Source organism: Orcinus orca, chromosome 3 (assembly GCF_937001465.1).
Source record: "Orcinus orca chromosome 3, mOrcOrc1.1, whole genome shotgun sequence".
NCBI lineage: Eukaryota > Metazoa > Chordata > Mammalia > Artiodactyla > Delphinidae > Orcinus > Orcinus orca.
The window spans coordinates 22,656,936-22,669,772 of NC_064561.1; the positions used below are offsets into that span (position 1 = coordinate 22,656,936).

The 12,837-nt window shown below is 37.9% G+C and overlaps 2 protein-coding genes across 4 annotated transcripts in view; one reads left to right on the forward strand and one right to left on the reverse strand.

Annotated features, from left to right (window-relative positions):
- The window catches only part of LOC125963841 (UDP-N-acetylglucosamine--peptide N-acetylglucosaminyltransferase 110 kDa subunit-like), a 673,346-nt gene that overhangs the window by 467,824 nt on the left and 192,685 nt on the right, over positions 1 to 12,837 (reverse strand). The gene's annotated exons all lie outside the window — the stretch shown is intronic.
- LOC117203448 (UDP-N-acetylglucosamine--peptide N-acetylglucosaminyltransferase 110 kDa subunit-like) overlaps positions 1 to 12,837 on the forward strand; it is a 110,734-nt gene that overhangs the window by 85,927 nt on the left and 11,970 nt on the right. The gene's annotated exons all lie outside the window — the stretch shown is intronic.

Consider the following 12,837-nt stretch of genomic DNA (forward strand, 5'->3'; position numbering starts at 1 on the left):
TCAGATATGTCAGATTTCTAGCCTCTAGACCTGTGAGTGAGTAAATTTCTGTTGTTTAACCTCCTCAGTCTCTGGTACTTTGTCATGGCAGCTCTAGGAAACTAATACAACTTTTTATGGCCTCCTTGTCTCAAGTTGAAAGTTCAATATTTGGCATCATAGCTAGGAAACAAAAATATCATCTACATTCCTTGTTGTAGTCTTTCTTCCCCATTCTCATTGCTAGTAATTTCCATATTTGGGTCTGTTTTCTGTGCCTTGTAAACAGAGCGTTACGCTCATTTCTGGTCTTACTGCTAATATACAGTAAATGTGCAGATACTGAATAGATTTTGGAGAAGTGCAGCATATAGTTGGCACATGTGTGTATGTGTGTGTATTCATATAATTTATACTGTTTCTCTATTTTCTTCCTTTGGTGAGCTAAGATCCTCTGCTTTTGTGACTAGTACTCCTGAATACTAATCCCTGAATTTAATTCACCAAAAATTGCCAAAAATAGTAATAATATGGGGAAAGAGAGAGTGATAGAGGGAGAAGAACAAACAGGCAAGGGCAGTACTGTGAATTATTAGGGTCTTATAATAAGATTATGTTAGTCTAGAGGAAATGACCGTAAATATCATCAGTGAGCCCAGTTGGTCTTTACTGACTGCTAGACACATCCCTGAGTTCTGTTCTTAGTCTCCAACTGTGTGATTACTACTGTCTGGAAGTATTATTTGAACAACTAAAGTCACTTAATGGAAAAGGAATATGTCTTTAGAGAATCAACAGTAAGTTTTCTATCTGATTAAAAAGGACTGTTGACTGTCTGGAAACCTCAGTCATATTTGTAAGCAGGAAAGCATTGGCTATTAAAAGTGGATGATGTAAAGAGATGAGCAGAAACTTTGGCGATAGGTATACCTGGATTTAATTCTCACTCCTACCGCTTGGCAGCTGGATAACATTAGGCAAGTTTCCTACCTCCCTGAAATTCACTTAATTCAGTCTGTAAAATGGCATAATAACTTATTATAGCATCCTTTTAGGAATTTTAAATCAGTTATTGAAATAAAAGTACACAATATATAGACAAGTATGGATTCCTCAATAGGTGTTTGACCTTTCATTTCTCCAGTATCCCACCCGCATCAAATAAAGAAAAATACTTTTTAAACTTTACAAATATTTCATTGTTCTAAAGTTAAAGCCATTAAAAATAGAAATAATAAAATGGCCTATCATACCATTAGAAGAAAAAGAAAAGTGTTCATGAGAGTTCCATATTAGAATACAAATTTTCCTTAGGCACCTGTTGATGTATGCTATTCTGCTCTTTACAATAAATAATTAAATTTAAAAGACTTAATTCCTCACTTTTAAGACCTTATTAGTTTACAAATTACATATTGACCTATGCTAAATTTTATACCGACCCATGCTAATGAATTCAATACAGAAAACAAAAAACACTGCACTCAAGCAAACTACATATATATACATATATATATATATATATATATATAACCTAAATGCATTTATATCCTACCATATCTCATAAAGCATTGTGGTAACTCACCGGAATACAGACAATCAAATATAATGGCAAAAGCACTTAATATAAACAGGGCCAAGGAAACATAGAAGATGACGAAAAGATGAGGGAAATGTGAACAGGGGGAAGTGTAGTTAATCGAGTTGTATGTTTTGACCTTAAGATTCTCTGTGTGGGGACTTCCCTGGTGGCACAGTGGTTGGGAATCCTCCTGCCAGTGTAGGGGACATGGGTTCGGGCCCTGGTCTGGGAAGATCCCACATGCCGCGGAACAACTAAGCCCGTGCGCCACAACTACTGAGCCTGTGCTCTAGGGCCACTGAGCCACAACTACTGAAGCCCGCGTGCCACAACTACTGAAACCCTAGCGCCTAGAGCCCGTGCTCCGCAACGAGAGAAGCCACAGCAATGAGGAGCCCGCACACCACAATGTAGAGTAGCCCCCACTCGCCCCAACTAGAGAAAGCCCATGTGCAGCAACAAAGACCCAACACAGCCAAAAATAAATAAATTTATTAAAAAAAAGATTCTCTGTGGATAAAACAACATGTAAATAATTGGTTACAAAGCCACATTATTTGAAGGTGCCAGACTGCACATTAACAGTCTGACACAAAGGGACAGCACAGGAAAACTATTCAAAGATAAAGATTTTTAAATCTTTGCAGTTTGAAACCTTTTAGAGCAAGTATAATGAGCTCGACACACATTTCAACACTCCACATGTTAATCACATGTTCAAAGCATGTCTCAAAGTCATTGGAAATAGTTGCTGTCTCTGTCTCTGATATGTAAAACAGATCTGTGATGTGTAAAACTCAGGAGGTATTGATATCCACTTTTTGGCATCTGAACAGGAAACAAAGTTGTTTCGCAGTGATAATAAAGAATGAAGGAAATGCACCAGTCAAATAAAAGACAAAGTACTGAGGGAATGTATTAACAAAACGAATCCAACTAAATTCTGGTGACCTGGGGCCTACGATTGTACACACTGCATGGAAATACCCCAGCCTAAATACTGGCATAGGAGGAAGGGTACTGCTAAGCCCATCACAGTATAATCCTTTTAAATGTCCCTTTCAAGGTTGTCTCCACTCAACACTGAGTATAGGAAAACTTCCCATCAGGCAGAAACACTGGCTGCGCAATGATTGACCAAGAAATTAACACACTAATGAATAAATGATGCTAATTTATTTCTATCCCTGACAACGGGAAACAGCACACACTCTGTGTCAATGGTATGTCCTCTTTCCCACTTTTCTAAATGGTCAAGTATGTTTTTCCCTTCATTGCTTTATATCATGTGTGGCAGGCATGATGGGAAATGGCTACCAATGGTTCTGTTATTGATTTCTACCTTCATTTCACTGTGGCTAAAGAAGATACTTTGTATGATTTCAGTTTCTTAACAATGTATTGGTACTTGTATTGTGGCGTAACATATGGTCTTTCCTGGAGAATGTTCCATGTGTACTTGAGAAAAATGTGTATTCTGCTGTTGTTGAGTGGAATGATCTATATATGGCTGTTAGGTTTAGTTGGTTAAATGTGTTATTCAGTCCCCCTACCTCTCTACTGATCTTCTGTCTAGATGTGTTATCCATTATTGAAAGCAAGGTATTGATCTCCAACTATTATTTTAGAACTATCTATTTCTTCCTTCAATTCTGTCAATGTCTGCTTCACATATTTGGGGGATGTTTGGTACATATATGTGTATAGTTGTTATATCTTCTTGATAGATTGAACTTGTTATCAACATATAGTGGCCTCCTTTTCCTCTTGTGATAGTTTTTGATTTAAAGTTTATTTTGTGTGATATTAACATAGCCATCCCAGATCTATCTTCCTTCCTTCCTTCCTTCCTTCCTTCCTTCCTTCCTTTTTCTTTCTCTCTCTTTATTTCTTTTTGTTACTATTTGCATGGGATATTTTATTCTGTGCTTTAACTTTCAACCAACTTGTGTCTCTTGAAATCAAGTGAGTTTTTTGCAGACAGCATATACTTGGATTATGGATGTTTTTAAGGTCCATTCTGCCAATATTTATCGTTTTATTGGAGAGCTTAATCCATTTTTTCAAAAATTACTGATGAGGAAGAACTTAATTCTGTCTGTTTCCTGGCTGTTTTCTGTATGTCTTATGCATTTTTTGCCCCTCATTTACTCCATTACTGACTTCTTCTGTGCTTAGCCGATTTTGTTGTAGTGAACTCTTGATTCCTTTTTCATTTCTTTTTGCATAGAGTCTATTGATATTTTCTTTGTGGTTATCAAGAAGATTACATTTACCCTTCTAAAGTTCAACCAATATCATTTGAATTGGAACCAACTTCAAGAGCACACAGAAACTCTGTTCCTCTACAGTTCCATTCCTCCTCCTTACATTATTGTTGTCACAAATTACACCTTTATACTTTGTGAGCCCAATAACATGGATTTATGATTATTTTATGCATTTGTTTTTTCAATCATGTAAGAAATGAAAACTAGCGTTACAAGCCAGTAGCACAATACTGGCTTTAGTATCTGCCCATGGAGATTTCTATTTCTTTATACACCTTCGAGTTGCTGTCTAGTGTCCTCTCATTTCAAGCTGAAGGTTCAATTTAGCATTTGTCATAGGGCAGTGTTAGGAAGTTGTAAAACAAACGCCCTCAGCCTTTGTTCATCTGGGAATGTGTTAATTTCTCCCTAAGTTTTGAAACCAGTTTGGGCAAATATAGAATTCTTGGTGGACAATTTTTTTCCTTCAGCACTTTAAATATATATGTCTGGCCTCTTGCTTCCGTGGTTTCAGATAGGAAATTAGCTATGACTCTTTTTGAGGATCCCTGCTTTGTAACAAATTTGTTTTTTCTTTCTCCTTTGGGAGTAAAGATTCTTTCTCTGTCTTTTGGCATCTGAGAGTTTGATTATATTGTTTCTTGTTGTGGCGTTCCTTGAGTTTCTCTTAGTCCTGAAATCAGGCAAAGATTTACAGCAACCAAACACATACTGAACCAGGGAAGAGGCAATTTGAAAATGGCAGGAAAGCTTTGTGGCATTTTTACTTGCCCTTGCCCCATCTACTGTTAGTGTAGTGGTGGTCTTAAAGTGGTGGGGTCTTAATGCAGTGATAGTCTTAAAGTAGCAGCAGACCATTCCTAGTATGGGACCCTCAATCCTGCTTCAGGAGGGAGCAGAAGAGACCATACTGTCGGATTATTATGTGTATCTGTTCTAACCTGTCTGGGAGCTACCTGAAGGACTGACACAAGATGCTTATCTCTGTCTTAGCTAACCTGGAACACAGTCTGGAAAAGCAGCGGTCATTGCTCAAAAAAAGTGCAAGGTGAACTAACAAAGCACAGATGGCTGGGGCAGAAGACTGTGCATTGAAATACAATAGACCACATAAGATGCAGGAGCAAAAGTTGGGGGAGATTCTTTGGGAACTTAGAACATACAAAAAGTACACATGTGTCCAGAGAAATTAAAAAAGCCACAAGCATACTCAAGATAAGATGCATGTTCTGAAAACACCAGAGGAGTCTCTAAGCTTTTACCATGGGCTGAGCCCTGAACTCAGTGCAGGTCAGCTAAATGTTGAAGGAGTGATCCAGCAATCTGCACAATGGGGAGAGGTGTGTGGTTTTGAGTGTGCTTGTGGATGTGCTTGTGTATATTTGTTTTTGTTTGTCTTAGGTGCAGGAATTCAAGGACATCTCTGTCAAAACATTAGCTAAACATGAACTAAAGGAACAGAGACTTCAGTGCCTACATACGATAAGGAGTACACTCATTGCAAAACTAGTTTGGAAAGGTCCCCAAACAAACAGACTACTACAGCCTTCAACAATCCAAAGCCAAGAAAACCCTGGGAAAGTGGGAGAATATGATTTCCATAGACACCACATTATAATATTTGAAAGCCAAATGTTCAACCAAAAAACTCACAAGGTATACAAAGACATGGAAAAGTATGGTCCATTTAAGAAAACAAATTAATTGATGAAACCATCCCTAAGGAAGCCCAGACTTTTCTCCATTGCATATTCTTGCCTCCTTTGTCATAGATTCATTGACCATAAGTGCATGGGTTTCTTTCTGGGCTCTCTATTCTGTTGCAGTGATGGATGTTTTTGTGCCGGTACCATACTGTTTTGATTACTGTAGGTTTGTAGCACAGTCTGAAGCCAGGGAGCATGATTCCTCCAGTTGTGTTCTTCTTTCTCAAGACTGTTTTAGCTATTCAGGATCTTTTGTGTTTCCATACAAACTTTAAAATTATTTGTTCTAGGTCTGTGGAAAATGCCCTTAATATGTTGATACAGACTGCATTGAATCCGTAGATGTCCTTGGGTATGATGGTCATTTTAACAATATTAATTCTTCCAATCCGTGACCATGGTATATCTTTCCAGCTGTTTGTGTCATCTTTCATTTCTTTTATGCGTGTCATATAGTTTCCTGGGTACAGGTCTTTTACCTCCTTAGGCGGGTTTATTCTTATGTATTTTATTCTTTTTTATGTGATTGTAAATGGGATTGTTTCCTTAATTTCTCTTTCTGATAGTTCACTGTGAGTGTATAGAAATACAAAATTTATATATAGAAATCTAGTGTATCCTGAAAATTTACCAAGTTCATGTTTGAGCTCGAATAGTTTTTTGATGGTGTCTTTCAGATTTTCTATGTATCATGCCATCTGCCAACAGTGACAGTTTTACTTTTTCCTTTCCATTTTGGAGTCCTTTTATTTATTTATTTTTTCTTGTCTGATTGCTGTGGCTAGGATTTCCAAAACTCTGTTCAATAAAAGTGGTGAGAGTGGGCATCCTTGTCTTGTTCCTGATCTTACGGGAAATGCTTTCAGCTTTTCGCCATTGAGTATGTTAGCTATGGGCTTGTCATATATGGCCTTTATTATGTTGAGGTATGTTCCCTGTATGCCCACTTTCTGGAGAGTTTTTACCATGAATGGATATTGAATTTTTTCAGAAGCTTTTTCTGCATCTATTGAGATGATCGTATGGTTTTTAGTCTTCAATTTGTTACTGTGATGATAAGAGACCTAAGACAGCTACAGAGGCTAAGTGACCTTTCCTTCCCTGAATGAGTAGGTATCCTTGTTCTGCCTTCTAACTGAGTTAGTATCTGAGTAAACAACTGCCAGGTGTCATTTAGTTCACAATACACTGCTGTGGCAATATAGAAATGAATTTGCCTAAGTCATTTGGCTTTTCTCAATTATAGTAAATGAATATACTGAATGAATACTTCAACGTAAGGAAATGTTTTTAAAAATATATTAATGTAGGCAACTTCAGTGGAGAACTGAAAACAAAACAAAACATTCAGGTAAAGGGCTGAAATAAAAGTACACTCAGTTGTATCCAGTTTCCTCTTGTAAATCTCTCTTTTTAATTTGAGTGGACAGTCACTTGAGAATATCTGACTTGGGGCTAAGGAAATCTAAGCCTTCTTGGCCACACTGTATTCTCTTATGTCATTTACTAAAGACACCAGTTGGGCTGCTGAAAAAAGAGTGGGAAAAATCAATCCCTCACATCCAAAGGGCGGCTCTTGAAAATATGTGTGTTGTTGTAGTTATTTTGCTCTTCTGGCCTCAGAAGTTCTAATCTTAACCTTAGCCCCTCATGGAGAGAGACTTTGTAAACCAGTTCCCACATTACTCATTATGTGACCGTTGAAAAAGAGCAACCCAGCTCTTTTCCTGTGCTTTCAACCAGTTATCTTCTTCAAAAATCTGTTTGGATTGTTATACCTTAATCTTGCCTGGCAAGGGACTTATGGGAAGGTTCTTACTGTTTGAAAGTTTGGTGCCAGTATCTGCAAAGAAAGAAGAAAGATGTGTTTATCAAACATCCCAATAGTGAAGGTGTGTGAAAGCAACTTTTGAAAAAGTTAATCTGTCAGAGTTTAGCCGTATGAGTACATTTTATTTTATTCATTGAAAATAAATAATTATCAATGAATCCTTTCTAGATTTTCTAGTTTCCCAAAGTTCCCTGTATTCACATTCTAAGAGGAAAAATGGTATTTTAAGTCACTGCTCTCCACCTTATATTATTTATAATCACTCCTCGTGACTTCTTCCTTCCAAGAAACGTGATCCTGAGAAGTGTCCTTTGTTTGTCTTTGTGGAATAAGTGATGAGGATGCGTCCTGGAGACCTGTGAGATGTTTAACTTGTGGCATAGTGAAACTAGGATGGAGAGTTCTGGAAAGATCTGGAAAGGTGGCTGGTAGAGTGTGGCCAGATGTGGGAGAAGAGAGACGTACAGAGAGAGGGAGAGGAAATTTTCAGAGGGAGAAAATGAAACAAATAATTAAATAAGTTTTGTTGTGTGGTGTGGGATGCAAGCCTTCCTCTCCCCCTTTCCTTCACAATGTCTTTGTTAAAGACTGTGTTTTTCATTAGTTTTACTAAGATAGGATTTGCCGTTTTGTTTGGATACTGAGAATGGACCCATGGAAACAGTTATATTTGGGTTATCTCTGACTGTCTTTAATGAAGAACATAAATATGGGCCCCACTATCTATGCACATGCTATCACCATGCCTTTTTTGTTCTCTGTTCATATATCTAAGTCCTCTTCTTTCTTTACGGTCAATCTCAAATCTCATCTGAAATGTACATTTATTGATAGATTCAACCCATAATGAACTGTCCCTTCTTTGTCCTCCTTAGGCTCTGATTATTTATAAAAACTCATTTTTGAACTTAGAGACTGTCCAATATGATATATTAGTTATTTCACCAGCATATGTTATATCCTCAACACAATTATACACTTTTGTGGGGCTGGGATCATACATTCTGTAATTTTTCTCAGTACTTACACTTACTTTGATAAAAAGCGCATTCATTCATCTAAACATCATTTATTGGGTGTTAATTAAATATCTCAACTCAGTAAATATTGTTTGAATAAATGCATGCATGAATGAGGGAGTATGCAATAGGTAGACTAATGTACCGCCCAATGTGAGAAAACCAAAAACATAAACACAAAAGCAAGCCAAAAAGTGGACCAGGACTTTCTGTAAAATATCCTGCTTTTTGTTGGATGATGCCATGAAAATCAAGATGCTCCTGAAAGGTCTTAATAGCTGACCAAGAATAGTAAACAATTGAAATTCTCTCAGGCTTCTTCAACCCTATCACTGGACACATTTATACCTCTCCGGAATGGTATTAAAAGAAGAGATTAATAAAGCTTTTATAGATGAGTTGATAAATCTCTAAAGATTTAAGTCTTCATTGCCTCCTAGGTTTTCTCTATTTTGGGTTTCCAAAAGATTTCAATAAACCACAGGATAATTAAAAATTAGACATTATCTTTCTTACCTTGATGTTTTTTGATGGTAAACACCTTTTTATTGTCTCCATAGTGCTGCCCAATTTCCACCAGTACAGTACTTAAGTGAATTTGGCTCTGGATGGTGGGATATATAAGATGTAAACGAATTGTTTGTATATGTTTTAGAATTCTTCAAAAGGGCCTGGCCATGGAAATGCATTGAATATTACTTAAATAACTAAAGTAACTTCCTCAGAATTATTATTCTATTCTGGTTAGGATACTATCTGCTCTGGTTTGTTAAAATTTCCCTTTAGAGTGGTTTTAATTTTGTTTCTGATAGGGTCCTAGGATTTATTGCCACACCCATCCTGCATCTGTTTTTCTTTGAATTACTCTCCTTGCAGTTTCTGATTCATACAGGGCCTTACAGGTTAGTGACAACCTGGCCATCACAACGCTGGGAAGGAGAGGCCTACTTTTCAGAGGTGTTGATGTCTTCTGTACCTGAAGGTTTTCAAGAGATATCAATCTTCCTCACCACCGCCCTTGGCCCTCTTAATGGACTAAGCAGTTCCTCATGAAATTTCTGTGGGATATCTGTACCAACTTCTCAATATTGTTCCATCCTGAGTCTAAATTCCTGGCCTCAAGGTAATGTTAGATTTCTAGCTCCAGCCCCTATTTACATAAGGCCTATACTAAGGAACGGAACCCACAGACATCAGTCCGCTCTTCTTTCTCTGGATTTAATTTCTCTGTTACTTTCTGAAACATGCAGGTGTTCCTTTCTTTCTTTTAATCTCAGCTATGTGCTTTTAACTTTTTCAAAATTGACCCAGAATTTACATGTGTCTCCAGTAAGAGTACATTAAATTGAGCTTAGTCTGCTATTCTACTGGCGTATTTGAGATCCAGATAATTTGCTAGTTAACTGGATTCAATGACTTGTATATTTCAGGCATCTAAAAATCACCATGTTCCAAATTTCCCTCCTTATAGTTAGTAATTTTCTTGGGAATCTGGATGAGATTAAATGGAATAAAGTTAGTGAGTGGCCCAGGAATGCCTGAAAGTTTGTTTGTCAGAGTGGCCAGGGAAAGTTAAGCAAGGAAGAAAAGCAAATGAAAAACAGAATCCCATTATTATGGCTGAGTTTACTCCCAGGATTCCATGCAGAGCTCTCTGTAGAGCTTGGTTGGGTTATAACTTATGCCAGAGCTCTGCGTGGGGCTGACACCATCTCATGCCAAGCTCTCAGTTCTGGGCTAACGTCATCTCTGGTCCACTCTGTGGAGTGGAAACTTTGGAGGAATGGCCAATGTGTTCCGCGGTGTAGGAAGAGGGAACTTGTGAATGTGACTTTCTAAATTGTGGAGGAACTAACCACTGTAAATGTGCCTTGAACTATGTTGTTTAATTTGACCAGTCAGATCAATGACTTTCCCCTTGAATGAAATGCTGCTACGTATATGAGCAGAAAAACAAAACTGGTATAAGGAATAGATAGCTAGTGGGAAGCAGCCGCATAGCACAGGGAGATGAGCTCGGTGCTTTGTGACCACCTAAAGGGGTGGGATAGGGAGGGTGGGAGGGAGGGAGATGCAAGAGGGAGGAGATATGGGGACATATGTATAACTGACTTACTTTGTTATAAAGCAGAAACTAACACACCATTGTAAAGCAATTATACTCCAATAAAGATGTTAAAAAAAAAACTGGTATAAGGAGATGGAGAGACTGGGAGTCTTATTTTCCCACCAATTAACTTTGCCTCTGACCATGACCTTCCCTTTGAGTCTCCTAGACCTTGGGGATGATCGCAGCCCCTTGGGTTGGGTGACGGCAACCCCATCTTCACTAGAACCTCTATAGTTAACTTTGATTTTTCCCACTCCGTCTATCCATCCCATGTGTGCAGTCAGACATTTGATCTTGGACTTTTCCTGACAAAATATGCTTGAATATAACCATTTCTTTTCACTCCCACTGCTACTGCTATTGTCACTGCCTTAACTAGGGCTTTATCTTTAAGTTCTTTATATAAATATCTATATATAAATATAATACACAAATAAATAAAATATAATATTAATTCTGATGATTTTAAAGTCTTTTCTTGATAAAGACTTTTCCTGATAAAGATACACAATATGTTATATAAATATTTTTGTATTATCTGTTCTTTTCTTAGAATTTTAGCCATATGATTCTATCTCTTGGTTTGTCTAGAAGTTTTTGATTGAATGCTGGCTATTTTATTTGGCTTTTTGTTGTTTTTCTCAGTGGAAATGTTGTTTTGCTTCAAAATATTTTATTCTACCTGGAAGTAGCAAATCTTCAAATTACAATTTTTTAAATGCTTTCAAATATCAATACTATAGGTGTCACAAAATCTAGAAAAATGACATTTAGAAATGAACTACTGCCAGATGTGTCTCTATAAAACTTTTCCCCCACTCTTTTAGCTATATATTCTTTAACTGCCTCCTCATACGACAGTTTATGTATTTTCGAAATCAAATTTTAAGAAATAAACTTTGTAGTTTTTAGACATAGATTTCTTGTAACATGGTTGATTAGAATTTGCTTCTAGTTATTAATAGTTTAGAAAACTTTATTTCAGCTTCACAATTTATTACTGATAATGTCACATTAATTTTCATTGTTAACTTTTGAGAAAACCTCTAAGGATTACTTCCTCATAAATATTTACTATTATAAATGCATTACTGATTTCAGTACTGCTATAGGTTTGTGCATTACAGGGATTCTGATAAAATACTCATTCACACCATTCCATTACACACATTGTTCATGGAATATATTCATTTATTTATTTATTTATTTATTTATTTATTTTTGGCTGTGTTGGGTCTTCGTTGCTGTGCGCAGGCTTTCTCTACTTGCAGGGAGTGGGGGCTACTCTTTGTTGCGGTGCACAGGCTTCTCATTGCCGTGGCTTCTCTTGTTGCAGAGCACGAGCGCTAGGCACGCAGGCTTCAGTATTTGTGGCTCGCAGGCTCAGTAGTCGTGGCTCACGGGCTCTAGAGCTCAGGCTCTGTAGTTGTGGCACACCGGCTTAGTTGCTCCGTGGAATGTGGGATCTTCCCGGACCAGGGCTCGAACCCTTGTCCCCTGCATTGGCAGGTGGCTTCTTAACCATGGCGCCATCAGGGAAGCCCCTGGAGTATATTCTTGACAGAAGAAAATTTCCGTTTTGACTAAGCATTGATGAGAACTGAATCTTTGACTTATCTTTCACATGCCTGATGATTGAAATAATTTTCCACAGAATAGCTTCTGGTTTTGTACTTTTCAGTTGGTTTTTTCTTCTTCAAACGCACATGCTTTGAGAGCTGTGAAGTGCAAGACATGGCTATATTGTAAGGTGGTTTTTGTCCTTATGCTTCTCTGTCTTGTGCTAGTTAAGTCAGTAGAGTAGTCAGTATGAGTACTGGAAGTTATTCCTGTAATGGGATAGTATATAGTCAATTACATATGGTGGTGTCTGAAAATCACATAATAGCCTCACTTAAAACATCTCCTTAGGGCTTCCCTGGTGGCGCAGTGGTTGAGAGTCCACCTGCCGATGCAGGGGACACGGGTTCTTGCCCCGGTCCGGGAAGATCCCACATGCCGTGGAGCGGCTAGGCCCGTGAGCCATGGCCGCTGAGCCTGTGCGTCCAGAGCCTGTGCTCCACAACGGGAGAGGCCACAACAGTGAGAGGTCCGCGTACCGCAGAACAAAAGAAAATCTCCTTAGCCAGATTTCAAAAAAGCCTGTGGCCATTCCAGTATGATCCAACATAGTGGAATATGATAGAAGGAAAATTGGCAAAGAAAGAGACGCAGGTCTTACCTGATGGAAGTGAAAATATCTCACTTTTGACAATTTTGCAAAAACCTATAATTACATGAATTAATTTCTAGGGTTCTTCATAGGACCTAAAAAGGAACCCATAGAGTTGTGGAACAACA